This window comes from Bactrocera dorsalis, chromosome 1, assembly GCF_023373825.1.
Source record: "Bactrocera dorsalis isolate Fly_Bdor chromosome 1, ASM2337382v1, whole genome shotgun sequence".
Taxonomy (NCBI): domain Eukaryota; kingdom Metazoa; phylum Arthropoda; class Insecta; order Diptera; family Tephritidae; genus Bactrocera; species Bactrocera dorsalis.
This window is the reverse complement of record NC_064303.1, coordinates 109,224,449-109,251,905: the sequence shown is the minus strand read 5'-3', so window position 1 is coordinate 109,251,905 and position 27,457 is coordinate 109,224,449. Positions and strand designations below refer to the sequence as shown.

General features: G+C 35.4%; 1 protein-coding gene across 2 annotated transcripts in view; it reads right to left on the bottom strand.

Annotated features, from left to right (window-relative positions):
- The window catches only part of LOC105234037 (homeotic protein ocelliless), a 130,130-nt gene extending 114,226 nt beyond the window's left edge, over window positions 1-15,904 (bottom strand). For both annotated transcript variants that reach the window (XR_007422602.1, XM_049455104.1), the window contains exon 1: window positions 15,649-15,904. The gene's annotated coding sequence lies outside the window, so the exon portion shown is untranslated. The remainder of the gene's footprint in view (window positions 1-15,648) is intronic.
- Window positions 15,905-27,457: the final 11,553 nt, after the last annotated feature.

The following is a 27,457-nucleotide window of genomic DNA, read 5'->3' as shown; positions in this document are numbered from 1 at the left end:
TCTTTTGGTACTTTTGATGCATGACGTCCTTGCAATCGAAGAAAACTGTTAGCAAACTTTCACATTCGACTTGACGCCCTTTTTTCGGTAGTCGCTCATGCAGCAGCTTTCATGACGATCTGAAGCAAATCTGAGTAGTCGCCGACTGAGTCCAATGTCTCCTGAGCAATATCAGCACGACGCTGTTTTTGGTGGAAAGTGAGCAATTTTGACACAAAACTGGAACACGAACCAAAATAGCTTTCAAAAATTAACAAAATGCTCAAAATGGCCCACCTTGTCTATATTATTAAGGGATATAAGAAGCATCAGAACTGTAGAAAATTCGTGATTCTTTTTCTATAAACTCGATAATATCCACAAATTATTTTCAGATCTAATCATCTCCTTTAGATTATAGATAGATTACATTATACATAGATTAATATCCTTATTAATGCACTAATTTTAGAGATAAACCTCCATAAGTCAAATAAAGTATGATCTACGAGGTATGGCAATTAAGTAATGAGACTGATTCCATAAAAACCGTATATTAGAAAATTATTCTACAACTCTGCCATCCCCTTCAAAGTAATACCCTTGCGCAGCTATACAGCGATTCCAGTGCGTTTTTCATGCTTCGTAACATTTCTGGAACGCTTCGAGGGTCCGCGAGTACCCTTGTCACGGCCGCCTGGATGTCCGTAAACGACTCAAAAAGGGTTCCTTTAACCACCGATTTTATTTTAGGAAACAAAAAACAGTCACAGAGTGACATGTCAGGCGAATAAGGCGGCTATTGCAGCACGGCGATCTCTTTGGAGGCCAAATACTGAGACACGCTGAGGTCGGTGTGGCACAGCGCGTTGTCGTGATGAAGGATCCAGTTACGAGCGATGTCTGGGCGCACCCTGTTGAATCGTTTTCGCAATATTTCGAGTACTTGGCAATAGTAGACTTGATTCACAGCTTTCCCAGGTGGAACGAATTCTTTGTGGACGATTCCACGGCTATCAAAAAAGGCAATAATCATCGTTTTCACCTTCGACTTGCTCATGCGAGCTTTTTTCGAGGGGGGGGCGAGCGGAGACAACTATTGTGACCTTTGGCGAAACCTGGGCATGACTAAGAGCACTATCATCATACACTCTTACAATTTTAACAGGTCACAGGTTTACCACAAGCGCGGCAATAAAATCAATTGTCAAACCTCGGTCAAACCTGAAAGTTTTGCAAAAATGACGACGAGTAGTGATCACAAAAGAGATGTTCTTTGACGACATAGCTGAGCCAAAATACATAAAACACAGAATGTAACGAAACGTGAGTTTATAAATGATGTCGGAACTGTTCAACAATGTGGTGAATAGCGCTCCAAAAATGAGCCGAAATCTAATAAACCAAAATTCGCTGAAATCTTTTCAATTCGAATTCTTGTATTCGCAGTAGCTATGCTTGTATTGGCTCAAAAGAAACCTATTTTAAAGGTAATAACGATTTGTATTAAATCACGTGCAAAAAATGTTTTTTTTTTAGGTTTTTCCGTCAGTTCCTGTTAAATTTATCTAAATACAAAGATGTCTTACTTGAGCTAACTAATCTCAAAAGGGTTTTTGGGTATTTCAAAGTATATTTGATGAATGTCGATTGCCTACATTTTTTAGAAATGATGAAATGAAAAGTTGTCTAAAATATTCAAGAAAATATCAAACTAGAGGTTAGACATATCACAGAAGTCTGTGACAAAAAGACACTTTTAATTCTTTTAAGTATAAAAATTATTTAATTAGCTAATTAGTTTTTAATTTAATTTGAATACAAGTGAAGCAGATGTGTATAAATTTCTTCTATAAAAAAATGTTATGCCTCATTCACTTATTTATTTAGTATGTTGCATGTATATATAGCGAAGACTAATTGAAAATTCGAACAAACATGCAACAGGCAACAGGAAAAGTGACAAAAAGCGCTGCGAGTAATAAAAATGTGAGCGAAAATATATTAAATATATAAGTATATACATACATATATATATGTATGTACATATATGTGTTTTAATAGACACACATACTAACATATATACTAATATGAAAATATAAGCATTCATTATTTACATACAATCATCATATATATTAAACAAACACACATACTCCACTATACTTATGCATTGCAACATATTCTTTGTTGTTATTGTTGCTTTTTTTTGTTTCACATCAATTGCATTAATTGAAAGCGCGAGACTGCATTCAAACGAAATGCAATTTCACTTGATTAATTTGAATTAACTGAATTAAAAGCGAAATACAAGTCCATCAGCCGAGGCAGAAACGAACAGCGCGACCAACAACAAAACAAACAGTAAAAAAGGCATTGAAAAATGTGCAAAAAATTATGCGTAAAAACTGAAAGGACAAAATATTAAATAAAAACTCGCATATGACAATGAGTTGCCATATGTTTTTGTTGCTGTCCCTTACATTATGCTGTTGCTGCCACAGCTGTGTCTGCTGCACGCTGCATCGATTTGCTGCTAGCATATGCAGCAATGAATAATGAAAGTAAAAATGCACAAACAAATTGCAAAAACAAAAAAAAAATATCATAAAAAGTGGAATTTCATAAATTATAATTCCATTAACGCCGGACACAACGGCGACAGCAAATTTGTTGCAAGTTAAACACAAAGGGAGAGAGTGTTGGGTTTTGCATATTTGCTTATTTTGGATATTTTATACTTTATGAAGATATTGAAAAAATGCAATTTGAAGAATATTATACAATCATATATATGTATGTATATACTATATAATATATATTATATATATGTACATATATGATAATGCTTTTATTCAACATATTAAATTTGTAAAAGGCTTTGGAACTGCTGCGTTAGGCTTAGATAGAGAACTAACGCTATTATTGAAGTATAACGGGTTCAGAATTATATTCTCCGATATTGTTTATTGTAATTCAGGTAAAAAAAAGTTTTGAAGGTTGCCACCCATTTGAAATTTTTTATTCAAAAAAAATTATAAGATCAATAGCTCAAGCCTGAAGAAGTTTTAGAAGGTTTAAGTGATTTTTATTATGCGAAAGGTTGCCACTTAAAAAAAAATTAATTCAATAAATTTTACCAACTTAATTAATTTTAATAATAATGAACTGTGTATCAAGTGAAAAATTTTTAAGAAAGCTTTCCTTTGAAAATATTTTTGATCAATGCTGCCACATGTTTCAAATTTTCGAGCCAATAAAATTTATAAAAATGAAAAAAAATATTTAATTTACTCGTATTAGGTTTAAGAAATATTTTTCACATGGGTCGGGATCAATAATGATTACAATATATAAATTTTGGTAAGAATATTTTTAAAGAAAAAAGAGACAGTATTAAAAAAGCTGCTACTATGAAATAAAAAAAGGTTTTGAATCGATCAGTGGATCTTTTTAGAATAAACTTAGCATAATAAAATACTTTTTTTACAAACCAGAAAAAAATTATTTCAACAAAAATAAATCTCACCAAAAAAATAAAAAAATCAACTTATTAAAGAGGGTCGAGAACGAGCTGACGACGAAGCACGTTCAGGACGGCCATTAGCAAGAACTGATGATCAATACGTCAATAAATTAAAGGATCAGAGATCCTACTGACATCGTTTATACTATACGTATATATCGTACATATATCGGTAGAATAAGTAAAAACCCCTTTGAAAGATTATTGTAGCCTAAAAATAGTGAAAGCACGATTGGTTCCAAAATCACTAAATTTTTTCGAAAAAAAGTGCTCAAGAGACTCAAACGAAGGGTCAATCAGCGGACTTTTTTTGTTTACTTGCCTAAAAAGGCAGATGAAAGGCAAGCATTTTGAGACGACAGAGCGAATCCAAGCAGCATGCGGCTCGGCTGTTTAGGTTATTTCGGAGAATGCCCTCCATGATGCCCGCAATGCTTGGAAATCGCGCTGGCAGCGCTGCATCGACGTAAAGGAGCCTATTTTGAAAGTTTTTAAAGAAATAATTCAACAATTTTTTTTAAATCAACTCAGTCCTATTGCTTTCCGGACAAACCCTGTATATTGTTTTTAAGCAGACCTCAATTATTTCTGAAAAAAAACTAAAAGAAAACTTCCTTCCTACTTGTGATCAGCCAAAGCGCAAATTGAATATAATATTGCGTACTTAAACGCTTATAATTTAATCAAAAATATTGTACTTCACACATACACTCTAGCGCATAAGAAGGCCGCGGGTGGCATACGCAACAACTTGCCACTAAACTCACTTTACGCTCACACACAATGGACCAAAGTGACTGAGCCTAATTTCATTAAGTTAAATTACACAAATTGCATATGGGAATTGCGTGAAATTGCACGAAACTCGGTATGCGAATGTACTTATATGCATATACATATACATATATGTACATAGTGAAGACCCGAGAAAGAGGGTTAGCGAAAAAAGATCGCCTGGGTACACATGTTCCTGCTGGAATGCCTGGCGGTCAAATTTGGCGAGCAAAGACACAAAACTAGAGTGTATATATTATATATGTATGTATGGGTATGTAATTATATTACAAAAATATGTTTGTGTGTGCATGTGAATATGCGCCAGCATGCATATGCATAAGTCTGTCTGCCAATTAGTGCTTGTCCGACACTTGTGGCAAATTATGTGGCAGCAATTGCCTTCAACATAAAACTCGTTGCAGTCATGGACCCTGAGTGTAGCTACTATTTAGTATGTGTGCAGAGAATATATGGCACTCTTTGTTATGTTTATGCGGCGAGCATAAGCTGGGCAGCCAGCCAGCCCGGCAGCCCTACGATTAATCAAATTGCTGCGCATACTTTCGAATTTACAAATTGAATTAAGCAATTCAGCTGACAAGCATACGTTATGCATATATATATATACAAACATACATAAATACATATACACATATGTACATATACTTACATAATTTCACATAAAAACTTTATTACGCTGCTATTGCCACCGAAAGAAGACGATGCCTGCGCATGCGCCACAAAGTAGGCTACACACAATGTGAAAATTGAGTTTGTGAACTTTTTCGCCTTGCATGTATGCACATGTGCGTGTGTGTGTGAAAAGTTTTCTAACAAAAAGTTATAGATATGATTATACTTCCATATGATATCCATAATTTTATGAACAATGCACGCCATTGAGCCTCGTCTCGAAAATTCACAGTCAGTCGAGCACGTGCACACACACACACATGCAGACGCACTCAGCTATTTTTACATATGCACAACAGCCGACATTTAACCCAATTAATGCCGCGCTAGACAATGCGGATGTGCAACAGCTGATGATGTGATGAGCTAATGTGTCAAGCAGTGTTGCTTTTGTTGTTGCATTGTTGACGACACCGGACACCGGTGTTGTTGCTGATAGGCGTATTAGTGTTGGCGGTGCAACTAAGGGAATTAGACGATCGTAAAAGGAGCTTCTGCAGCAAGCGCGGCAAGAGGAGTGGCAGCGAAGCGCAGTAAGTGAGCGCATTGCATGCCAAAGGCGGCAGCGCTCGGCGGTGTGAAGGTGTTGCGTTGGCGTTACAACTACCGGTTGCACACGGTTACGCGACGGCTCAAATGCAAATTGGGCAGGCAGCCGGTCGCAGATTAGCGCGCTGATGTAACTTGCAGCCGCTGACTGAGTGTATATGTGTTGTTGTTGCATGCTATCAGCGCGAAAATTAGAATGCAACACTGTGTGTGTGTTGATGTGGGTATATGGGGGCAGTGTGTCAGTCAAAAGTCAGCTGTGGTAATTCCACGCAAATTGACTTTGAAATGGTTGCAGTGCCCTCTAATAAAATGTGAGTTAGATAAAGTTCATAAATAATATTTGTAACGGTATAATTATTTTATTTTTTTTTTTCAGTAAACCACAAATTATACTAGCGGGGCTTAAAGGTGGGATATTTTGTTGAAGAATTAAAAAGATAAACTGAAAATATTTAAAAAATAAAATTTAAAAAAATATTTTTATAAAAAAAAATAAAAAAATAATTTTAATTAATAATTAATTTTATTTTTTAATTATAAATTTTTAATTTTTAATTTTAAAATTTTTTAGGAGAATGAAAAAAAATAATATTGGGTAGTCGAAAAAGTCTTTTCGTATTTTGTCAATAGTTGCCGTTGCAGTCGTATATCTCCAGTGCTACCAATCACATTGTGTCATACCATATAGTGTTGGAAAGGTGATATTTTAAGCTTCATTTAACAAAAAAAGATTTAATTCGGGGAAAAAAAGTTACAGTTACAGTTGTTCAAAGTGGAATGAGATAAATGAATGAAAATAATGAAGAAATTCGCTATATTTTGAAATTTTGTATAAAAAAGGGAAGAATGCCACGCAAGCCACCAATGAAATTTGTGAAGTTTACGGAGACGATGCTGTATCAGTTCGTGTAGCACAACAATGGTTCGCTCGCTTCCGTTCTGGAAATTTCGATGTGAAAGATACACCTCACTCTGGTCGACCTATCGTTGAAAAAGTCGATGAAATTATGGAAAAGATTGACCAGGACCATCACATAAGCAGTCATGACAACGCTAAGGAACTTAACATTCATCATCAAACGATTTTGAACCATTTAAGAAAGGCTGCTTACAAAAAGAAGCTTGATGTTTCGGTACCACATGAGTTGTATGTGAAAAATTTAAGGGACCGAATTAAAACCTGCGATTCTTTGCTGGAACGAAATCAAATCGTGCCATTTCTGGAGCGAATGGTAACAGGAGACGAAAAGTGGATCAAATACGACAATAATATACGAAAAAAATCATAGTCCAAGCGTGGTGAAGCTCAGCAAATGGTCGCCAAGCAAGAATTGACGCCTCGAAAGGTGATGCTGAGTGTTTGGTGGGATTGGAGAGCAATCATCCACTGTGAGCTGCTTCAGCCTGGTCCAACGATTCATTCTACATTTTACTGTCAACAACTGATGAGATTGAAGTAAGCAATTGAAAAAAACGGCCAGAATTGATCAACAGAAAGGGCTTCGTCTTCCATCAGGACCACACACATCTTTGATGACTCGGCAAAAACTGGGAGAGCTTGGCTGGGAAGTTTAGATGTATCCCCCATATAGCTGTGACATTACACCATCGGACTACCATTTGTTTCGGTCAATGCAAAACTCCCTTAATGGATTAAAGTTGGCTTGAAGAAAAGCCTGTGAAAATTACTTGTCGCAGTTTTTCGCCGAGAAACCAGAAAAGTTTTAAACTGATGGAATAATGTCTCTGGTGAAAAAATGAAAAAAAGAGGTCGACCAAAATGGTATATACAAGTATTTGGTTCATTAAAGTTCATCACAAATATAAAAAAAATAAGTTTAAGTTTGATTATAAATACGAAAAGACTTTTTCGACTACCCAATATTTAACATTAAGAAAGCAAATAAGAAATTTTTGTTATGAAATTTGACAAATTTTTATTTTTAAAAGAAAAAAATATTTTTTTAATTGACAAATTTTTTTCTATAAAAAAAAATATTTTCTTTAAATTGCATTCTTTGCACTCAAGCTTAGACAATTGCACTCGAAAAATGCCCGCAGAAGCTCATAACGCTGCCGGCGCAAACTAAAATGCATTAACCGCCACAAGCTTGTAGCCGCCAACCGCCTATATACTTCATTAAGCAACGGCAGTGAACTTTCACTCATACAACACACATACAGACACACATGTAAGCGTCAAATGCGAGCTGTCTGGTGTCGCTATCCACTTGCTGATTACCCGCCAGCGAATTAAGCGAATTGTTTTTGAATTTGATTGTGGCAATTGTGGCGCGGCGTATCGCGAGCGTAAGTGCCGCGCGCTTGCAGCTAAATATACGCGCTGGCAAATAACACACGAAGATCTACCTTCTTATAAGTATGTTGAACTGTGTGCTTTAGCTTACAATAATATTTATGTGATTTTTGCACAGTGATTTGCTGATTTGCGCGCAAATTGCGCTGAAATCAAGAAATATCACGATTTCCAGCGCAGCGGGCTGCACGAGTGCCTAGTAGAATGGCATATGGCACTGCGAGTGTGATATTTTTAGTAGCTAAATTAAATTACCGGCAGCCGCATGCCACACCAGCGGCGCAGGGGGTGGGGAATTTAGTAAGCAGCAGCGACATTTGCTTAGATAATACGCGCTGCAGCCAAGCGTAGCCACACTGCCACCCACCTGCGGCCGACAGCTCGCTGTATACCAGCCAGTTGTCATTGTTGTTATTGCACTGCCACTTGATGTGTGTCATCAACCCTTAGCGCAAGCCACCAGCCAGCTAACCAATCAGCCCGAACTCGACGTTTGGCGGCGCACAAAAGTCAACCCTTTCGATTTGTAGACAGTTGAACTTGCCACTCGCGTTGCATGGTGTGCAGTTATTTCAGCATTATTGTCATTTTATTTTTTTGTATGGCTTCTATTTTGTCATCGGCTCTCAAAGGGTTAATTGCATTGTCAACTTCATTGCACAATTTTCTCGTTAATTACACAAACACAATGGATATCAACGCACTCGACAAGCAAAAGGACAAACAAAGGAGTGCTGGCAGTTTGGTGGGAGATGGGGTGTAGCTGAGACGACAATTGTTTCCTTGGGAGAGGGGAGTGTAATGAACTTGTTGCTGCTTCGTATTATCTCCTGCGCAAGTTGGTTGTTTTTGTTTGAAGTTAATGACTGACAAATTTGATGATTGATGACACCAGCATGGGAAGGGGTTTCGAGCCCCTATTACCCCTTCTCTTATATTATAGAATACAATATAATAATATCATATGTTCTTAAACAATCAGAATATGGGTCGTATCTTTGTAATGACGCTAAGATCCATAATAATCTCATGAAAGCTTAGAGTACCAAACAAAGTTCAATAAATAATGAGTTGCTAATGGTTACGAGGTTTTGATCTCTAAAAAAAGTACTGCTATTCAGGTAAAAATATTTCAATATTTTTATAGAAGACAGAAAAAACTTCCACAATTCTAGTAATCTTCAAAGTTATCAAGACTAATCAAACAAATCGGAACATCAGCTTCGCCGTATCATAAGAATATCTATTCCTCGAAAGCATTTGTCGACTTGTGACATAGAAGACACTTAGCATAAATTTCATGAATATGATAGGTTCATTTGTAAGTTTTTTTGTAACAGAATCGCTAAAAAATAGTCCAAATCGAAAAATGGCAAAAGAGAATATTCTGTATTGAGGTGTTTTCACGCCAATACTTCGAGTTCATATTCTGAAAAATGGTATAAACGAATGGATGTGGTAAAATCGCACATAGCATATAGAATAACTATTTCCGAACCTTTTACCTTGTATATAAACTCGGGCTACCCGTCCGAAATTGACCAATCAAAAGTCTTCGAACTATATGCTAGCTGATAATTTCCGAGATGGTTTGACTTAGCGTAGACTTTGAGGCAAGTCAATCGTGATTGAAAGTTTTCATAGAATTTCAACATTGACGATGATGTCAGAGAACCTTTAGCAGTTGAGACTAGTGTTCTATTTTTGTTTCGCTATAAATTGATAAGCCCTTTGATACTTCAGACTATATTTTTCATGTTTTTCCTGCAGACATAATCTCTCAAGCAACGAGGTGGGGGTATAAATGTATATAGATTCAGTTTTGATTGTATATTCGAGATAATGTAGCTTGGAAACAACAAATTAACTTTCCTTAAGAGCACTAAGCATCATGTAAGAAAAAAGCTACATGTTAAAGCTTAACTTTTTGATTTTGCAGATTTTGATTTTGACAATATCGGACAGCAAAATATTTTGTAAAGTCATCATGATCCAACATCACACGTTCCGAGACTAAAACAATATTCTGCCTGAATTGTATATCTCCTTGTTACATGTCAAATATCTGACGATTTCGGAAAGCTTGAAAGCTTAAGAGCTTTTGGAAGCTTGAAAGCTCAGAAGCTAAATTATTAAATTTCTCTGTTATATGCCAAATAACTGACGATCTCACTAAACTTAAAATCTTAAGATTTTTTTTGGAAGCTTAAAAGCTCGGACGCTCATGAGCTAAATTATTAAACTTTTCTAAGCTTAATTGCTTAAGAGCTTTTGGAAGCTTGTAAGTTCAGAGGCTCATGAGTTGAATTATAAACTTTTCTGTTATATGCCAAATAACTGATGATCTCACTAAGATTATCATCTTAAGAGCTTTTGGAAGCTTAAAAGTTCAGAGGCCCATGAACTAAATTATTAAACTTCTTTGTTATATGCCAAATAACTAGCGATCTCACTAAGCTTAAAAGCTTGAGAGCTTTTGAAAACTTTAAAGCTCAGAGGCTCATGAGCTAAATTATTAAACTTTTTGTTTCTACTTTGGATGATCAGATGTGATCGTTTTCGGTTAAGACATACATATACATATATACTAAACTTTCATTATTTAAAAATGATAAATAATTGAAATAAAGATATTTTTTGAAAATCTTACTGCCAAAAAATTACTTAGTTAAGCTTTTTTATGCAAACTGCGAGAACTGAGCAACGTGCAAATGAGATAAAAATCGCTCGTTTTGAGCTTCCAAGCTTTTTCAAACCTCTATAATGATTACCAGTCTAAAATTTGCTCCCAGCAACATTGTATCAAATTTTTGGAGTCATGTTACAATGTAAAAATCGATCGAAGCTTTTATAAAAAATCACCCATCTATGATACAAATTTGCAACAATTATTTTTATTATAAAATTCAATACAAACACTGATTTGCTGGACGCAAACTAATTACTCAAGCCTCAAACTACTCAACGCTGGCAAAATAATTTCATTTCTTCTGCGGTTTTATAGGAAAATTGAAATTAGCGCATTCCACTTTTAATTTGCAATCATCAATTCAATTTAAGTTCAATTGAATGCAAAAAAACGGACAGACGCGATGGATGGATATGATGATAGAAGGAGAATGAGACGATGCATGGAAACGCTGATAGATAGAGGATAAGCCGCAGCTGGTGGACAGACAACGAATGCATTTCAATAACGGCTGTGGCGACATATTTGTCTGTTTATATATGATATATAAACATGGATATAGAATATATGTATATGTATTTACACCCATTGAGTTCAATCGAATTTCCGCAATTTCATTCAATAATTTCTTTATTGAATTGAGTCAAATTAAAACGAAATTTGCAATGAAAGAGAAAAATCGCGCGCAAAAACATGAAAAAACGAAGGCAAAGCAGAAAATTTATTTTTTGTAATTTTTGTTTTTTTTTTGTAATTTGTCCACACAAAGAATATGGCGGCCAATGGTGAGCCAAACACACACACACACACACATAAGTAAGTAAACTCCGCAATACAAAAAGTGTATAAGTGTGTGTTTCGATTTCACCCGCATTGGCGTGGCTCCAATGGCGTGTGGCGGCAGCGCGCTTGGCGCTCTCCAATCGACCAGCCATGCCTGTCCACACACACTGCAGCCACACTCAGCCAACGACCGTCCAATTAATTTGTGGTTTATCAATTTAATTTCAACGATATTTGTTATTTTGTTGCTTTTTATGTTGTTCTTGTTGTTGTGCATTACTGTTTGTACAAATTTTAATTTGGCGGCTTGACTTTGCATTTGGCGTATTATTTTATTGGTCATTGGCGACGTTCAACGCCATGCAGCACAGGCTACATATGCGCCACAGCAGCGCTGGTTGGCAACGATTGCATATACAAACACCCGCTAGGAAATTGCTGTCAATACGCATATTTTTTACAAGATATTTTGTTAGCATTAAAATAGCATTTCAGGCTATAAAGAATAACGTCAATATTAACACTTTGGGTTGATCAGCTGCTGACTCAGCTGACTTGAAGATTTAAGCATAGAGTGTAGCATACTTTTAGGCTCATAATACAGCGCAGTGCTAATTGGCGTCATGCATATTCGACTGAGTCGTAAATTTGGCTATGTGGGCTGATATCACATATGATATTTTCCATTTAGTGTTGTCGTAATGGATCTAACTTTTATCATCAGTCATACTCCGATACAAAAACGACTACTTTTCTTACATAGAAATCTCGCTTCAACGCTTCAATTCATATGACACCCGAGTTCCTTGCTTTTGTTTGTATGAGACTACTTCTAAAGATTTTAAAATGCCTGCTTGAGTGACTCCCAAAAAACTGCGAGTTCTTCTTGGCAACATTCTTCATCGAGTAATCCTTTCAATTCCTCATTTTCAAACTTTGAGGTTCCTCGTCTTCCAAGCAAATCAAAATCAGTTCGTTTAGAACTTCCTACGGGGCACATGCGTACCAACGCCAACACCATCCAGCCGGTTCCATATTTGTTTCGATGGCGCTTCGCTCGTCAGCTCCAAATGATTCATATGCAAAACATGAGTTCATGTTGAGGTACCAGAAAAAACTTCTCTGGACCCCATATATATATATGTGTGTATGTATTATGATACAATTAAGTCTGCGTGTGTGCTGCGTATATCCATTGGCCGCTGCCAATGTTGTTGGTCACCCCCAGTTATAGAGCTTGTCTTTGGTAGCTTATTCGACAGTCGCCTTTTAATTATCATCAATTATTCAAAGCCATTTTTAATTGAGCACTTTTTGCAATCGAATTGCTAGTTTCACTATTTTTTCAGTGTTTCGTTTTTGTTTAGTGAGATTCAAAAAAAAAATTGGAAAATAATATTTTTTTATTTTTGGAGGTTAAAAAAAAATTTAATGTAGTAAAATTAATTAATTTGTTAAAAAAAAAATTAATTTTATAATTTAAACCTCCCTAAATAAAAAAAATAATATTTTAAAATTTTTTAATTAATTTTATTAATTTTTTTTTTCATTTAGTGAGATTAAAAAAAATAGTAAAAAATATTTTTTTTGTTTAGAGAAATTTTTAAAATTTTGTATTAAAATTTTTTTATAAAATTTTTTTTTGATTTATGTATATTACATTTTCCAAAAACATAACATAATTTTTTATGGAAAAATATTTTAAAATTTCAATAGTTTTGAAATAAAAATTGTATTAATTATAAAATAAAAATTAACTGTATATAAGAAACTTTCTTTTTTTTATAATTTTATTAATTTTCTATATAATTTTTTCTACAAAAGTTCAAGTAAATTCCAAAATATATTTTATTCTAATATCACATAACCTCAAATTATTTGAATAATTAGATATTCAAAATATTTATAAACATACAATTCAGTATATAGTATTGGACTTTACTTCTAATTTTTTTAAATCTTTATGTGCAGCAATTAAAATTTGCTTTTTTTTATTTTCCCCTTTTTTTTTGTTTTACATCTGATTTAATTTAAGCGCTGAGTGCTGCATTATTAAATCGTGTGTAATTTCACAGGAAAGGCATGAAAGAAAACACTTCAGCGCTGAAGGATGCCTGAAGTAGCCGTCGGTGCGGCGACGCTACAGCGCTTAACAGTAAAAAAGGAAGCTGAAATAGTAGTGAGTGCCAAGTGCTGTGCCGAGATGCTTATCAGCAAGCAAAGGTAATTGAGAGATTTCGGCATGCAAATACATACATTAAATATATGTACATATAAATACATATCGTCACCTAAAATGCAAAATAACGTAACATCACTTTTCCTATGTTTAGAGGCGAGGGAAAAACGATATAATAGAAACCACTCTAATTGAAAAAAATTAACGTGCCACATCACTATCTCAAATGGCACAAAAAGAAGCTGAGACCTTTGCTCATTAGAGCGAAAAATTAAAACAATCCATATTTTGTGAGAGAAGTTAGCAAATTAACAAATTTATCACTTTGCTGAGGAAGTATCAAGCGCTCTTCCGACTTATACAAGTCCACCTAAACTTCCTACAGCTAGAAATCGGAAGATAAGAAATTGGCGACAACTTTGGTTCGATGCAGATATCTAGAAACATAGTGTCACAACTTTCGAGCAGAAGATAGGAAATGGATTTTGTTCAAAAAATATAGTATTTTAAAACTCGAACAGTACATTTTTGCGGAAATAATGGTCTATAGTGCAGTAATTTAAATTTTTTCTCTTTGTTCAAATATAAATATCAGGCTTTGTGAACATTTTCTAATGGCAATGACGGCTTCTATAGCATAAATGACATCGATTTAAAGTGCCACAGCAATACGGTAGAATTTGAAACTATTTTATATCAGACTATCTTGTCATCCATAACCATAAATCACTTTGTAATTGTTTTTTTTTTTTTCATCCATTCCAACATTTGTGAGAGCTTAAGGGGTTACATGGGTTTACGGGTTTCAAAAAATCGAATTTTATTGTCTTATTAAAAACTATAACACCTCTGGAATATTGTCCTAAATTTTCAAGTAGATCTGAGTAATAGTTTCGGAGGCTCAGCTTTGAGAACTTGTGCGCTCGAGACTAGCTAAGCTAAGTGCGCCTCTTTAAATGCGTTTTTCTCGAAAATTTTTTTTTTGAATTCGGTTTGCAAGATTTCTCCAGAACTACTCAAACGATCTTCGTACAATTTTACACTGGTCTTTCAAATACAATTCTTAAAGACCTGGACGAAGGATTTTTTTTCTATTACAATTATTTGAAAAAAAGGCGCGTAGTTTTCACTGAAATTTTAGTTTTTTTGTAACAAATTCTGCCAAAAATCCGATTTTCATTTTTTTCCCTCGTCCAAGTCCAAGTTCGAAGTTAAGTTCTTAACTAAAACAGATGTTTTTTCACTTTAGATGACCCTGTAAGGTGTTATCCTGCCAACGCGGACGCATTTATTTTCCGAGGGGTCACCGGTAATGGCGTCGCAATGAACAAGTTTAAAATATTTTGTTCCAAAAAATTCAGAATTTTTTTGTTAATAGTGTATATTTGTAAAAATAAAAAATCTAAAAAAAATACATATTTCATATTTTATATAAGAAAAAAAATCGAAAAAGGCTGTTTTTTATCCAAGCAAACCCATTTAAGCCCTTAAATAAAAGTAACGAATTTATACAATTATTGTTTTTATCTAGATTTGAAAGTGATATACATTTTAATTTTTTTGAATACATAAAATCGCATGATATTTTTTTAGATATAATTATTCTCATGCAATTTTTTTCACATTTTGTGCGAATAAATTTTAAGAAAAAAGCTGAAAGTATCTTATGAAAGTATGAAAAAATGTTAATCGGTGTTAAATAATATTGGATTTTGTAAACTAAAGGCAACCAACAACCGAAAAAAAGTATAGATATTTTTCAAAAATTCTTAAATTTCATTTGGAAGGCCACATAATATGCCAGCCAATCACTTGGAAGTGGCAAGAAACGATTTTTTTAAGCTCAAGCAGCTCACGACTTCTGGTCTTAGACCGAGGATACTTGGGTGGGCAAAAAACAGCTGAACTAAAGTGAGAAGGCGTTGGGTTTGGGACCCGGCACGTAAAAAAAAACTTTCACAATTACTAATTGAATGTTTATACTAGAAGTATATATAAATTACTTCAATGTTTTTATGTAATTTTTTCGAAAATATTTTCAAAATTTTTTTCGAAATTTTTTCGAAAATATTTTCAAATATTTTTTCTTTCAATTATTTTCAGAACCGTAAATTAAAAAAGCAACAATTTAATTATTATTTGTTAATACTATTTACCTTATTTCCGTCTGTAAAAATTTTGACGACAATTATATGGCGGGTTTCCTACCTGGAAACCCGTCCTAGCGTGCTTTGAAAAAGAAAGCTGAAGTACACACGAGAAAATGCGCTGCAATGCTGAGGAGGCAATTATAGTCTATTTTAATGTTTATTATATTTTTCGTTTTTCGCAGAAGCTGCAGTTATATAACTGTTATTATAATATTTTAAATATACTTTCATTAAAGGTCGAACGATTTCAACTTTTTATCGCCACTTCAGCAATTTTATTTAACACACAAAGTCCACAAACAACCGAGTCTCTCAGTTGGCAAAAATTTTTCCTTCACTTATATGTTTCTCAATTCCGCAACTCTTTGCTGCTCACACACGTTCAGTCCTTCAACGGCGTAGAAAAATCACGTCCTCTTATAAACACAACGACAACAATGAAAGTTTTTGTGCCGCACAATTACGCGTTTAATTATCCACAAAATAGGCGAGCAGCGCAGCGCAGCGAAAGCGTCAGCCAGCGCAGGTGAGTGCAGCACACGTATGTACAATATATGTACGAGTATGAGTACACCAATACTACCGCAAACACACGTGTGCGTGTAATTTAGTTATAGTTTAGTTTAAATAAAAAAAACTTGCGTGGGTGGGCGCAAAAGTTTCGCTGCTTACACTTAAATTGCACTTTTCAACTTTGATGCGCGCGTGTTTCGCATATAATAACAGCAACAACAACAAGAAGAATGTGCTGTAGAAAGTTTGTTAGCTTTTTTCTCACTCGGTTGGGCAAAGGTAAATTTGCTAACTGAAGTATAGCTGTGTTTTGCTTACTTTCTTCGAAGCGCTGCAAATGTTTAAAGTGTTTTTGAAGTTTGGAAGTTTTGTAGCAGAATTTTGGAGATTTTTGGCGAATTTTCAATGTGTGTATTTTATAATTTGGTGTGAGTTTTTGCAAACTTTCACTGCGGTCGTTCAAAAGCGAAGTTTTAGGGGTGATGAGTTGGAATTTTTTTTATGTTATTGAAGTTGGTTTTTGTATCTGGTTTGAGGTTATGTCAATTTTTTTAATTTTTATATATTTCATATATTTTTAAATTTTTTTTTTTCAAATGTTTTTCTCTGTTATATTTTTCATTAATTATTGTTAAGTATTCAATTAAGCACAATGCAATCAAAATTAATTAGTTTTTTAGCATCTAAACTTATAATATTTAGTTTCTACAATTATTATTTACTTTTGTTGTTGATTTTTCTTTCGCAACTATGAAGATATAAATATTCTATTTTTTTTCTGTGGCTTTTTTATTATTAACTCTGCCACTTTTTAACATTTATATTTATTGATAATTATCAATTCATTTTTTTTCCTTCAAAAAAACTTTTTTTTTATTTTTTAATGCTTTTATAATGTTATTACTATTATTTTTTTAAGTTCTTATTTGAATATTGTTCGGCTTTATTTAACTAATTTCTTTTTAAAATTGTATTTATAATATTTTTAGTTGTTTTTTTCACTTAAAACTTTTAATAATTTTTTTACAGAATTTTGCTTGTTTTTGAGTAGATTTTAAAACATATTATCAGTTAAAAATTTTTAACTAATTTTTAAAAAGTTTAAATAATTATTCGGTCTTTAAATAATTAACTTTTAATTATTTTAAATAGATTTTAAATATTTTTAAAATATTTTCTAGATAATTTTTAATTTTTGAAATTTTTTTTAATAAATTTTAATTTTCATAAATTATGTATATAATTTTTTTTACAGTTTTAGCAGCTTTTTAATACACGAAAATTAAAAAAAAATTGGATTAATATTTTTTGGTCTTTAAAAATGTGGTTTTATATGCTTGAATTCTTTTTTTTTAATAATTTTAATTTTTTAAAGTTTAATTTTAAAAGATATTTTCATACAAATATTTTTTTTTGTATTATTGTTTATTTTTTTTTATACATACATATATTAATACTTTTTATTGCTATTTTTTTTACTGAAAATATATGTCAGTTATTTTACTTTTTTTTATTTGAAAAAAATTCGATTTCGTATTTTCTCTCACTTTTATTTCAACTTCATTTGCAGTTCAACAAAATTTTTTAATAAATTTTTGCAATTTTTTATAAACGCAACCGCGTGTTGCACGAATCTCCATTAACTTGCAACAAGATTTTTGCGACACATAAGCGTTTTTTCCACAACAAACACGACGAAATGAAATCGTACAACCGGATAACGGTGCAATGCGTGCTTACACGTAAACTGCTCGCTGGCGAATGATCTAATATGTTTGCTGGCTGTTGCTCTAATTTGAATTGATTATGTTGTTGGCGTTCCTGCGGCGCGACGGCACTGTTGTGACAACAACGATTTACTTTTACGCAAAGCGGCAAGTTGCGGCGGCTGCTGCTGCTGCTGCGACTGTGTGGCAAACGACTGACGATCGAAGCTGCTGCATGCCACAGCCAAACAACACAAGACAACAACACAAGCTTCAAACTTGTGCTTAAATATGAGCTAGAGGGTTGGGCGTGTGGCGGCGCCTTAATGTATGCTGCTGACAATGCACGTTGTGTTGTTGCTGGCGGCGGCTAATGTGCGGCGCGCTGGGGGTGAGTTCACTTGGCTGCGTTTGTTTTGTTTTTGTATACATTTTGTTGTCGCTATTTATGTGTGTTGGCTTGTGCGCGCGATGGGCTGTCCTTATGGCGAACATTTCCCCTGTGCCAATGAGAATTTCCCGCTATTTGTGGCGTGTGCTGCAGCGAGTGCGCGTGTGCGTGCTCTCTTTTGGTTGCTGATTTATGTTGTTGTTGATATTTTTATTATTTTTTTTTTTTAATTTTTTCGCTGGCAGCTTTTCTTGCGCTCTCGCTAGCTCAGCAGTTTCTTTATGCTGCCGCAGCTCCTTGTTCAAGCTCACATACAGTTCGGCGGTATCACGTAGATTTTTCGCACAAATAAAATTGAGTTTTCATTGCCTGCTTTGGCATTCATTTTAGCCCTTTCCACAGTCTTCCCCAGTGCTCCTTAAGTTCATAGTTTCTCTCTGCGCTAAATATATCCTTGGAAATCCAATTTTATTGCTATAATTCGCCTATCTTGTTTATTTTTGTTATTGTAATTTCATTTTTTTTTTCATTATCTTCGTTTTTATCCGCTTTCCTGAGTACTTTATTTTATTACTGCAATTTGAGGTTGATTTTTTGCATCATCATCTTAGCCTCAGCTTTTACTGTTGTTGTTTTATAATTTTTTCTTCTACTTTTTCGTCTTATATTTACAAAATCTCCCTCTACTAATGTGACGGCAAATTTATTGCCGCGCTCTATCGCTCTATCTCCCTCTCTCTCTCGCTCTTCATCTCTATATATCACGCTCTCTTTTTCTCTTACTCATCTACATGGCATGTTGTTGTGGCTTGCCAACATGTGAGAACGCTGTAAAACAAAAAAAAAGTTCTTCTGTCGTCAGCCCCTCCCTTTCCATCGCTTCACTCACTGCATCACACGCGCAAGTGGGTGGTGGCCATAGCTTGCGCCGCCGCTGCCGCCGCCACTGTAGCATCGCTTACCGCTCCAAACGATTACTCACTGTGGAATTTATTTGGGATATCATTTTTGACAACTCAATTTATTTTTATTAATTTTCTGCTCTTCCTCCGCCCGACGTCGTTCTCGGTTGCCCTCGCTTAGCACCACAGTCGCTGCACGCTCGTTAACTTTCGCATGCTGCCATTACTCCAAAAGCAATCTCTCTGCTGCCAGCACATACCGCTAACGGTTAGTTGACCACCCAGCCACCTTGTCGGCGCTGGCGCCCACGCTTCTCTCTTCCTCTTTGCCCGCACGAGGCACCAACAACCGACAACGTTATGTGTAAGTGAATTTCAGTTAATTTATTATCGGGAATTATTGCCTTTATTGTTATGGTTATTCCACTCTATTCCATTTCGGCTCACTCCATCAGCTAACGGTGTAAATGTTGCAATCAAATTCCGCCTGCCACACATTTGGCGGCCAAGCTCCATCACATCCCTTTCCATGCAGCTTTCGGTTAGCTGACTTCGAGACTCACACACACATATATACATATATAACGGTACATAGTATATATATATTGCTGGTTGGCATCTGTGCGCTTATAGGTTGTTTGTGGTGTCGTTTAAACTGACTGCTGAATTGTGGCGGCTGCCTGGTGTCATCGCTGAGCTGCAATTAGGAAATGAATTTGTTGAGAATCACAAGCACACGTTCTTTTTCATCGTTTATTTTTGCTACTTATTCTCCTCACTTCTTGTAGCTTCGTGTGTGTTCTCGTTTTCGTAGAATAGAATACTGTGAGTGTTTGTGGGTGTGTGTCTTTCAAATTGGTTGAAGGCTTTTTATCAAATGGCAGGACATTCATGGAAATAATGAATTTTATGCACAGATGTAAAAGTTATTAGAGTTAGTGCAGCGAGCGGGTTAGATAGGGAACAGAAAATAAGGCTGGAGCGTCCTTAAATTAATATTCGCATTTATAAATGTATTATTCAGAATCTTTAATTATCAAATGATCAGAACTTGAGTTAACAAAGAACTTTAATGTTTTGAGAAATGCATCGAAAGCTTTCTCTACTGGTCAGATAATAGAAAAAATTAGATATTTCGGGTCTTATAACCAATAAGAGTACACCGGCATGAGATTTTTTGAAAATTTTAGGCTCGTTGAGGCTTTCAGAGGAGTATTTCAGCCTTTCAGAGGGGCATTTGAGCCTTATAGCACGTTGTTAGAAGAACCGAAATGTGGTATTCATTCTGGGTAACACTAAATGACCTGCGGTCTTCAACTCCTAGACTCGACATTTGCTTTCAAATTGGACAATGAGTAGGATTAGCTCATTAACCGCAAGTTCAAGACTAGTTAAGGAGTGCCTGACCTATCAATGTCATCGAATTACTGCATTGAGGCAATGATGGGTGCTATGTTAAAGCGGGATCTCAGTTCACTGCAAAGTAGGTGAACTGGCAAGAACCTTTCCCTGCTATCAGTAGAAAGGGAACGGATCGGGACTGAGCTCTCCGCATTTCTACTATTAGATAGCTAGGTTGCATTAGATCTTGACCAGTGCTGGATTACCGTTAAATTTCGTGCTGTCGCAAGATCCGTTTGGCTCATGATGAATCGCTAGAGGTCCAATGAACTCTTTGCTCTCATTAAAACAAGTCATTCTCTAGTTGTACGGATTACTATTGGTCATCGCCGTTTCGTCCACGCGAAAAGGTTAAGTATTTTAGCGGATTGTAGAACGGCTTGGAAAAGACAAGGTCGAATAATATCAACACTTTCTTCTTGACTGTCCCGCCTTTTCGATATCAAAGCTTCAAGAGTAGACAAACAGTCTTTTGACCAAGAGAGTACGACTCGAGAGAGTTCATCATCAGGTACCAAATATATGGACCACAAATGGATCCTTGCGGTCAGCTCCAAGTTGGTAGACATCCCGCTGAGCTAGTGAGTATAGAAATTAATCGTCTAAGCCGATTTTTATTGAGCTCTAAACACTATTTTCAAACTTCACAAAGGATTGTATATACATTTAGTGGTCCAAGCGCGATCACCTTCTTGAAGTTTAGCCAACCTTAAAAAATAGTCCAAGAGAAGAACAGATTATTGAGGGATTCGAGAGAGTTCATCATCAGGTACCAAATATATGGGCCACAAATGAATTCTAAGCACCAAGCCAATCCAATCAACATACTCTCGTTCATGCCGATAATATAAGTTTTTCTGTGCGGAACCGGACAAAGGCAGGGGATAATGTCCCTAACAACATGATGTACATGCCGTAATTTCTTGAACTCATACTACCTATTCGACCACATGCCCCGTGTAAGCGCATGAAGCCATTCCACTGTAACTCTTTCCAGCAGTAATTTTCCAAGTACTAGAAGGAGACTGATGGAGGATGGAACCTGGTGTAACAGTTCACGCAAGTGAGGAAAGTTCTCTGAGCGCTATATACTTGGGAGTGACCAGAAAGAATTATTTTTCTATGTTTCAAGCAGCTCACGAACTCCGGTCTTAGACCAAGTAGCCTCTGGGTAGCCAAAAATCATCCGTTTGAAGGAAAGATAAAGTGAGATAGAGGAACATCCCTCCGCAAGGTTGTGCGCCACGTAAAAAAACACTCGCAATGAAAATAACGGCTATAACCGCGTAGCACTGTCTACGCTAGTAGACGATCGAACGAGGATCGCTGCTGATCTTGTCGGGAAACTTCAGGCGAGGAACTTTACTCGTGTCGAAAATATCATTCTAGTGGGCCTCATTCGTAGTTTTCTTGGAATAATGGGTACTCGGAGCTCAAATGAGAAGTGAAATTTCAGCAAACTTTTGGACAGAAAATCCGACAGGAGTAAAATATTCATCGAGATTTGTCAAAGTTAATTCTCTTATAAACGTGAAATGGGAGCCGCCTACTTTTGGAAGATTGTGTCAAAGCTATTCACCGTCCAACTTTTATAACTTGACTCTTATATTAAAAATTTATAAGAAAGGCATCACTTTTACCAATAGTAATGGCTGCAATATGTGATGGGAATACATAACTATCTAATTGCTTACAGTGGCCAAAGAAAACTTTTTATAACCACTTTTAAAGCAATAAAATTGAGGACTATAATTTATAGATATCCCAGAAACGTTAAAATAAACAGTGCGGCAATGGAAGACTTAACCGTTATATAAAGCTGTATATTTATACAGTTCTATATATGTATATATGAGAGTATATGTATATGCCTTGTGAGTGCAACAAAAATAAGTGGCACATAGAATTTATGACCAGCTATTGGACGCTACCGACGCACTCATAAATTTCCGCAAATGTCCCAATCGATGGAGTAGCACACGGAGGCAAACCGAGGCAAATAAACGTAAATGCAATAAAAATAACAGCAACAATTTCAATGAGCCAATAGTAAATAAGTATGTACGTATGTATGGATGGATGTAGGACATCAATGTACGTGAGTAAATAAATAAATAAATACATTGAGTAAAGTGAATAAATGTTTGCTGGCAATTTGGCATTTTTTATTGCATTTGCCGCATCAATAAAACCGCAATGTAATTTAAAGTGAACGCATTACCGAGCCACCGAACTCCGCAACGAAGCAGGAGGAGGAGGCAGGTAACGCCTAGCGTTAACACACGTGGATACACACACTGAGACACGGAGAGGGGGAGACTAACATATGAACGCATTAAACTTTATTTAAGTATATGAAAAGCGTTTATGTGTTTTTAAGTATGTGTAGGTGTATGTGTAAGTACAACAACTCACACGTATACACACAAATACTATAGAAAGGACAGCTATTGGTAGCACGAGTGACCATAAATATTGTAAATGCGGCAAAATGGCGAATTGCCCGCTACTTTTATGTGCCTTAAAGTATGAGTGAGAGGGCGCGCAAGGAGGCAACTGGCTGGCAGGATGACTTGAGAAACCAATAAATTTGTGCGTTACGGTCTTTACAAACTCATTTGGCTAACTCGTAGCGTAGATGATGATGAGGCACCAACACACCACTAAATGGCTGGGCGGTAGGCCACCAAGCCAAGTTGTAGGGCGAAAATTTACCGTTTCAAATGCGGCTGCGACCATGAGCACATTAACTGTAACACAGTAGCACACAACACACACAGGTATTCTAGCGGCGCACCAAAGTAACCAATTTTGTAAATTGAAAGCAGAAATGTAAGCGCATCGTTCATTTAAGTCCAGTGTGCCTTCGCTTTGCCCGCTCCTCAACGTGCTGTCAACTGCTTTACGTTTTATAAGCAACTTGTGTAACTTGCGTAAATGCTGTAGCACCCGTTTGTAGCCGGCGCTAGAGCAATGGAGCAGCGCAATTTCACTTGCAATAATTCATTGGCCTCAACAGCCCGGTTTCGGGCGCCCCATACGCCATATTGTGGGCGCAGCGTCGGCGTCAAAGAGTGCTGGAGTTATAAGCATTAAGCATGCATTCATATATATACACATACGTATGTATGTATGTATGTATGTAGAAAAATTCGCGTGCTCACAACTCAGTCGGAATGAAATTAATTATTTTCCATTAAACTTAAGTAGAATATAAAATTTCCTCGAAAGGCAATTTAGCCAGTCAAGTGCCCATATAAATTACATCAATTTCATACCACCTACAGCTACAGTGAAACAAAAACAAAAACAAAAAAACAACAACAACTACACAACTATAAAAAATCCACTGTGTGTGTGTAAGTAAGCGAGTGTGAGTGAGCTCGGCACACGCCTTGCGGTAATATGTGTGAGTGAGCGCGCAACTGCAAATCTTTGTATGTGTGTTTGTATTTGAAAGTTTATTTTATTGTTGTAAATCTCATTGTTGTTGTGGGTGGCCACCAATGCCACAGCTGCGTCCACATGCTTCGTGCAGCACGAAGTATGGTGAGTTGGGTTAATGCAATGGCCGTAGTAACGGAAGCAATGAAAGTAAGTGGGAAGCGCTAAGAATGACCTGGCCGAATGGTATATAACCGAGGCTAGTGAAAAAATATTAATAACAACACTTTGTAGATATTTGGCTAAGCAAATTAGCTTTAAGCCGCCGCGGAGCGCGTTTTATAGTGTTCTAGGCAGATTATAACCACAGAAAGAACTTGGAACTGTGTTAGTACCAGGTTAAAAACTTGAAACAATACTCTAGTATCCCCAGCTATGTAAGTATATTCCAAAAATAAATGTGAAAACTAATAATAAAAAAAGTTTTTGCACATTTCAAGTGGTCGTATCCTTATTTTCTTTCTTAAATTTTCTGTAGAAAGCTTTTCTTAGTGCCGATTCGTGCTTCAAATTTTGGAGAGATAATTCCAATATCTAATATAAGGCAACTTTAAAGCTTCAACGCTTCTGCTGAAATTTGCGACATTATTCCTTGTAATATTTCATACCTAAGTTTTTAATTGATATTAAGAACCTTATACATTTTTACTTCTAGATAACATAGCACGTTACGTAGGCTGCTATATATATCTCTGGTGTAGGCAACACTAAGTGTTGCCAGGTGCAATCTGACATTTCCATTGGAAAGTTTGACATTTTTTAGCATAACATCACTCAGAACGTTTTGTCATTTAATTGTGAATTGTTTTATTTACAGGGAATTAAAAAATTCATCTCGGCCAAAAAATGGAATTAACTCGTGAACATTTTCGTGTGATCATTTTTCACAACTTTCGACGTGGATTATCACGACAAGAGTGCATCGATGAACTAAAATCTTTGTATGGCTATGAAGCACCATCCTATAGCACTGTGAAAAACTGGTACAATGAATTCAATCGTGGCCGACGCTCGCTCAAAGACGAATTCCGTGAAGGTCGTCCAAAAACAGCCGTTGTGCCAGAAAACATCGATGCCGTACGTGAACTGATAATGCAAGACCGTCATGTAACATACCTTCAGATAGAGGCATGCCTATGCATTTCTCCCACCAGCATACATTCGATATTGCATGAACATCTGGCCGTAAAAAAGGTTTGTTCTCGTTGGATCCCGCACAATTTGACAATCGCTCAAAAAAAGGCTCGTGTGGATTGGTGTAAAGAAATGCTGAAAAAATACGATCGCGGTGCTTCAAAAGACGTTTATAAGATCGTCACAGGTGACGAATCATGGATCTATGCGTATGAGCCCGAAACAAAAGAGCAATCGACCGTGTGGGTCTTCCAATACGAGCCAAATCCAACAAAAAAAAACAAAAAAAAACACATTTTCGTTGATAATTTCGTTGATAAATATGCCTATTTACATTATTGGGCCAGAAATATAAGTTAAGGAAATATTAATTCAATTAAATACTTTCATTTTTGCATTGAGGGGGTAATCTAGTCTAAAAAAGAAAAAAAAAAACAATTAAAAAAAAATATAATAATAAAAAATATTTTTTTTTCTAATGTATTTTTTGATTTGTTTTCATTTTTTTATATTATTTTTATATTTTTTAAGTTTAACTATTCAAGAATATCTGGATATAGTATATACATACATATAAAATTAAAATTATTTTCGAAAATATGGGTATTTTTTTATAAGTATCGAAATTTTAATTACTTTGTGTAAAAAATTAGAAACGGTCACAAAAAGTGGCCATAGTTCCAGACTTCACACATTATGCGATATTTATGCCTGTAGACTGGAATGCCCCCTAACGTAGGAAGCCATTAGGTAAACCAAAGGTAAACCCTCGTGCAAAACGCTGCCTAAGTTTACAAATACGAGTAAATTTGTGATATTCTTTTTGCAAATTTTAGAAAACAGGGGATTTTATTAGCCGGATCGAGACTTTTTTTTATAAACTTAAGAAAGCATTCAATTCAATCAATTAGCTATTCAGTAATCATTATTCCTCACATAACATCGACAGTAGTCGAAATGTAAACGAATATCTTGAGAGTAAAACTGAAAGCGCCAATTCAATTTTTGGAAATTTTCATAATCCTTACTTTATTATTGTTTAATTTTCACGGTACATACATAATTTTTGAAAAAAGAGGATAGTGCCATGTATAGAATGCAAGTGGGAAAAGTTCTCTGAGCGCCATTCAGTTGGGAGTGGGCAGAAACGATTCTTCCGGTCTTAGACTAAGTATCCTCTCTTCCATACCCTATCGTGCGACATCTTCAATCTACTCTTGGAGAAAATAATTCGAGCTGCAGATTTGAATAGAAAATGTACAAATTTCTATAAGAGTGTACAGCTCCTGGCGTACGCCGTTGATACTGATATCATTGGCATCAACAACCGCGTCGTTAGTTCTGCTTTCGTCAATCGCGACAAGGAAGCGAAGCAAATGGGTCTGGAAGTGGACGGAACCAAGACGAAATATCAATCGATCAAATGTAATCAAACAAACAGTTTTCGCATTCGCGACTTGCTGATATTTTGACGTGAGAATTTTTCATTGAAAATATATTAAATCGAAATAGAAATAATGGACTTCATGCCACTATGATTTTGTATCACTTTATACCATTTTCAAAGGGTTCTGCACTGGTCTAAATCATAAGCATTAAGGCATATTTGTTGAAGAAACCGTCGATTTAAAATATCTTATTTGGCTAAAAAAGTTAAATTCATCCTCGCGGTTATAGCCATTTCAATTAATTTATTAGTTAAATTATTCTTAGCCAAATTATTCAAAACCAAAATGGTCGAATATTAGTTATGGAAATATAGATTTTTTTGAGTAAAATATGAAAGTACGAATGAGAACTTCAAAAGTGTGATTAAAATGAAGCTTAACGTGTAGCTGACATTCGTTATTAAAATATAAGAAGCAATAGACCTCATGACTCTCAGTAATTTTTGGAGCTGTTCAATCGTATTAAGGGGTTACATTGGTTCCGCGGATGCAAAAATAAAAATCTATTACATCTGTAGAATATTGTCATGGTCCAAGCAATAGCTTTAGAGATACAGTCATGAAAAGATACGCTTTCGAAGTCAGCTATAAAGTCGTTTTTTTAACTTTCTTCTTTTAAAGTCGGTTGTCACGATTTTTCGTGAAGTAGCTAACCGATGCTAATGAAATTTTACACAGGTTTTTAATGTATAATTTATAAAAGCTTGAAAGAAAGACTTTGATTTTGTTCAGCTACAACTATTTAAAAAACATAAAGGCAAACGTCGAGAAATTGTCCCCAAAATTTTCATTTTTTTGTAAAAACGTCTGTCAAAATAGAAATTTAACCTTTATTTTGCCTTCATCTAATACCTAGTTTATAGTTCTAAAGCACTT